Below are 5082 nucleotides of genomic sequence, written 5' to 3'. Positions count from 1 at the left end.
TAATAAATAGGCCCGATATATATTTCGCGTCGGGTCTAAATCACATTAAACCTGGTTTTACCCGATCCATGCACACCCCTAACTGGCATTTTATATTATAACTTGATCACTTTGGTATATACAAGTAGTGAATAGGGATGGCAACGGTCTCCATGGGGCATGGACATACCCCTTGCCCCCACCTTCATTATCTATCTCCGTCCTCGCCCCGTCCCCGCAATGGGTAACGGGAACCTCGTACCTGCCAAGGACCGGAGTATCTGCGGATATTCACAAATTTTTGTAAAAAAATAATAAAATTAAAAATTAAAAAATAGAAATATAATTTTCATTTGTCATTACAAACATAATTTTCATAGTCTTTAAAGACTTAAATAGCAATAACCAACAAATATTTGATACCAAACATAGTTCATCATAAAAGCATAATTCTCAATCCGTAATGGTAGTGATGGTGGATTTGGATTTATTTGAATAAAACTATAATCACATACACATAACAATCCGCAATAAAACACATAAATCAAATTACAGAGAACAATACATAGAACAATTCACGAAAAATCACAAAAATTAAATCACAGACATCACAAAAACACATAAATTATAGAAATCACAAAAAATATAAATTAACAAATATAAATTATAATTATAATTAACCTAACTCACAAAAATTATAACACTGCTATTATAATTAATAAAGAACCAGAATAAAAAAATTTTAATATAAACACAAATTACATAAATCACAAAATCTACAGAAAATTGCTTAAATCATAGAAAACAAAATTAGAAATATAAATTATAATTAACTTAACTCACAGAAATTATAACCAATGCTTTAAAATCAAAGTAAATAATAAAAATTTCAGTGTTCACAGAACTGACTTATCCGACAGAAAAGAGGCACAGACCAGCGAAGACACGAAGATTAGCGAAGACGCAACAACACGAAGAATGCTCCAACGCAAAGACGACAAAGATGGCGAACACTGGAAGATGGCAAGGACTCGAGGACACACTCCCTGCTGCGGTGAGCGGTGACGGTGACCTCTGTTGGGAATAAGTAGTATGACCACAATCCAATCAATCATGTGTCAAATAATTTGTTATTGTTATTATATTAAAATGTTAATATAATAAGCCCTTGATTAAATTTAGAGATTTATCATTGTGATAGTGATCATAATATTGAGAGATAAATCTTTTATAATTTAATCTAAATTGTTCTTGGTCATAGGATTATTAAAAGGACATTAATAATCCGAAAGATCAATATATATATAATGGTCTTCATTGGATGAAGATTAATAGATCTCATTTATTAAATTATATATATAGATGGTGCATATAGAGATAAGACCATTGAACTGACTCACTCTGAGAATTTCTAATGGTTATAATTACCGCATATTTGTCAATAGGATATTCTCAAGATGAACATGGTAATAGAGTTTCCTTTGACCTGTGACTATCATAGTAATTAACAATGTATTTATTATACTTTGATTCCGGACACCTAATACCCTAGGGTGCTAGTTGAATGGATATTGGGTATGATTTAAATACTTGTAGAATTAATGATTAGTCAATAAGGAATCTGTCAACTCTCGGTAAAGAGTTTGAGCTCTGATTATAATGACTGAGATAAATAAAACCTTGGCCAAGGAGATTGAATGAATGAAGAAATGAGTTTCTTAGGTCATTCACAGTTCATTATAATAATGGTAACAAGTTAGAGTTTGACAATTAAACCATACTCTAAAGGTTAACCAAGAGCTGGAAAGATGGAAGGAATTATACTTTGTTCTTCTGAGGTTCTTAGTAAAAATATATTACTTCATACTATCGGATCGTTGAGGAGTGTTGCTAGACGCCAACCTTGATTAGTAAATTTAGTATGACTAATTTACTACCCGCTTAGTATTGAACCTATGGGGTCACACACTAACGAGTGTTCTAATCTTTGCTGTAGAATTATTTAATTATTATTTTGATTTGATCAAATAAATAATTATATTAATTCAGATGGAATATTATTATATTCTTTGCTAGCACCAAGAATATAATAATAGTATGATGATTGAGAATAGTAAATGAGATTTAAGAATAATTAGTTATTCTATTTGCAAACTTGAATTCTAAATTTGGATGAGATCCTAACTGATTCTGTTTCAAATTGAGTTATGATATGATTCATAAATTTGAAGGATTCAGATTTAGAATTTTAAGATATAATTTAAATTTGGATTGAGATTCAAATTTAAAATCAGTAACAAATCTCATACTATATATATGTATGCCAAGAGTAGAGGAATGCGATACAGACGAGAATAACAAGAGTTTTATTCCGTTACCTCTACACACATAAACGTATGTGAGCTTGATTCTTGGAGAAGAATTTTATGGCGTGCAAAGAGTTGCAAGAGGTTTCTCAATTTAGATCAGATGTCCATTGGTCAAGGAGTTGACAGTAAAGGTTGGTCTCGGTGTGGATACGCATAGAGACTTCGTACAATCGAAGAATAAAGTTTTTACTAAAGCGTCTAAAGGTATTTAGATCTGGTCTATATATTATTGGAATAAAGTTTAAGCACAAAATAGATCTTTAAGGATTACTTTCTTTTTCTTCCGCTGCGTGTTATGAACACATGGTAATCCTTCAGTGGTATCAGAGCTTTGGCCTTTTGTGTTTAAATTTGTATTCCTAATTTCTTAAAGTTTGTGAATTAATAGGATTAATTCAAATTATTTTTTAAGCATGTGATGCAGTTATTTCAATTGAGATGATTTTTTTTAATAAATTAATAGTTAATTTATTTTAATTATTTAATTGTTATTAAATTATCATTCTTTTAATATAAAAGTTATATTTATAATCAAATATTTTGTTTGATTTTATTTATTTATTAAATTTTAGTATGATTTTGATCACAATAAAAAGAATAAGATGCAAAATATCTTTTGTTTGTTTCTTATATATATAAGTGTATATATAAAGGTCAAATTTGATTTGATAATTTTTTAAGACTAAACGTTAGTACATGAAAAATCAAATTTTGATTTGATTGATGTGTTTTGAACATTATAATTTTAGAAATTAGTTTTTTCTAATGTTCTTGATTATAAAGAGTGGCCTGACAACCAGGAGTTTTATTTTCAAGATAATAATCAGTGTATACATTTGATGTATTAATGATTTAATTTTATATTTTTACCTAGACAAGCTAGGAGTATAAAATTTAATCCAAGAATACTGGTAGAAAATCTCTAACAATAGAGATAAGTCCTAAAAGTTAGGATATTGTTAAAAAAATAAATTTATCTCTTGTTTACAAGAAACGACCTGACGATCAGGAGACTTGTAATCACGGATAGAATTTATTCATGTATATGATGATGCATAAGGAGAATTAATTTTATACTTGAACCTAGACAACCTAGGGGTATAAAATATAATTCAGTTAAATAATTGTCTGACAACCAGATAATTATTTGGGATTATAATTGTATGTGATACAATTTAATCATGTTTATTTGGAATAGGTATGAGTAACAACTTGACAACCAAGGTACTCATTCATGATTCTAAATAATTTTAACAGAAATATAGATTTCTTAATTTACTTTCATATTTTTTAAATATGTCCATCTTTCGTATGGCATAATTGAAAGTAATAAATTGGTTATACATTGAGAATTGTTCTTATGTATGAAAGAGTTATCATAGACATGATAATCCTATTGAAATAATATTCTCCCATAAATTTGGTTATGGAATGATTAGAAGTTATGAAAAATTTGGAACATTGCTTTACTGCAACATGGGTTGTTTTGACAATCATGAGTTCCAATTTCAAAGACAACATACTATTTATTATTAAATATCTTAAGAAGATGTATAATGGCCAAAGCAAGATAGTACGACTATCAAATATTTTATTTAAATTAGTAGGAGTATTGGGCAATATATTTTGAATTAAACAACTTTAGAAGTTGGAATGCCATTAGCCAAATGGCTTTAGCGAGAATTATTCTTGCAATTATTTTTGGAGTTTTATTTTGTTACAAACAATTTATAATTTTCCTTAATATGATTAAGGTTTGTGATCTTTTTAGAAAAATTCAACATGAGCATAGAGGATGCGATTCTCTTAACGCACAAATACTAGTACTCTATGTACTCCATCATGTTTAAAGAAACATAGAATTCGATTTAGCTGAGGAATTTGTTAAATATTTGGACTACATTTTAAAAATGTTGCTCACTAAATCAATTTTTTTACCCATATGAGATATGGAAAATGCATAAGCTGAAACTCAAGATCATTAGAGTTTGGAGATGTCTTATATGTGTTAAGAGATTGCACAATAATAGAATTGATATTAGATCCGATAAATGAGATTTATTGGTTACCCTAAAGAAATAATGAGATTATTTTTATCACTCTTCTTATGACAAAGTGTTTGTGATAAGAGGTTAAACTCTTTTTTAGAAAAAGGGATTCTATCTTAAAGAAAGAGTGGGAGTACAATTACTTTTATTAGAACTCAGGAGAGGAAATACTTTCTCTTGAAAGTATAAAAGGTTTGATCATCAAACTAACTTTTTTTAAAAAGTAGCCTATTTGTATAATGATATAATTCTATAAAGATAGATCTAATGGTTACTTAGATTTTTTATAATCATGTTCAATAAGGATTGTTCTTAAAATAAAATTATGCACTATTGTAGTGGGAGATTTCATGTTTTGAGAAAACGTGATATTTATTATGCTCTAGGTGTATTTTACAAAAGGTTAAGCACATATGCTCAAAAGTTAAGGTGTTTAAGGTTAAAAGAGTTTTGATAAACACAAATGTGCATTGAAAAATTATACACATGATTGATTGGCTCTAGTGCAAGTGGGAGCATATTGAGATAATAGTATGCCCAAGATCCAATCTATCATGATTGGCTATCGTGCAAGTGGGAGATTGTTGGGAATAAGTAGTATGACCACAATCCAATCAATCATGTGTCAAATAATTTGTTATTGTTATTATATTAAAATGTTAATATAATAAGTCCTTGATTAAATT

This window comes from Arachis hypogaea, chromosome 10 (genome assembly GCF_003086295.3).
Source record: "Arachis hypogaea cultivar Tifrunner chromosome 10, arahy.Tifrunner.gnm2.J5K5, whole genome shotgun sequence".
Classification (NCBI taxonomy): Eukaryota; Viridiplantae; Streptophyta; class Magnoliopsida; order Fabales; family Fabaceae; genus Arachis; species Arachis hypogaea.
Note: the sequence above shows the minus strand (reverse complement) of the source record.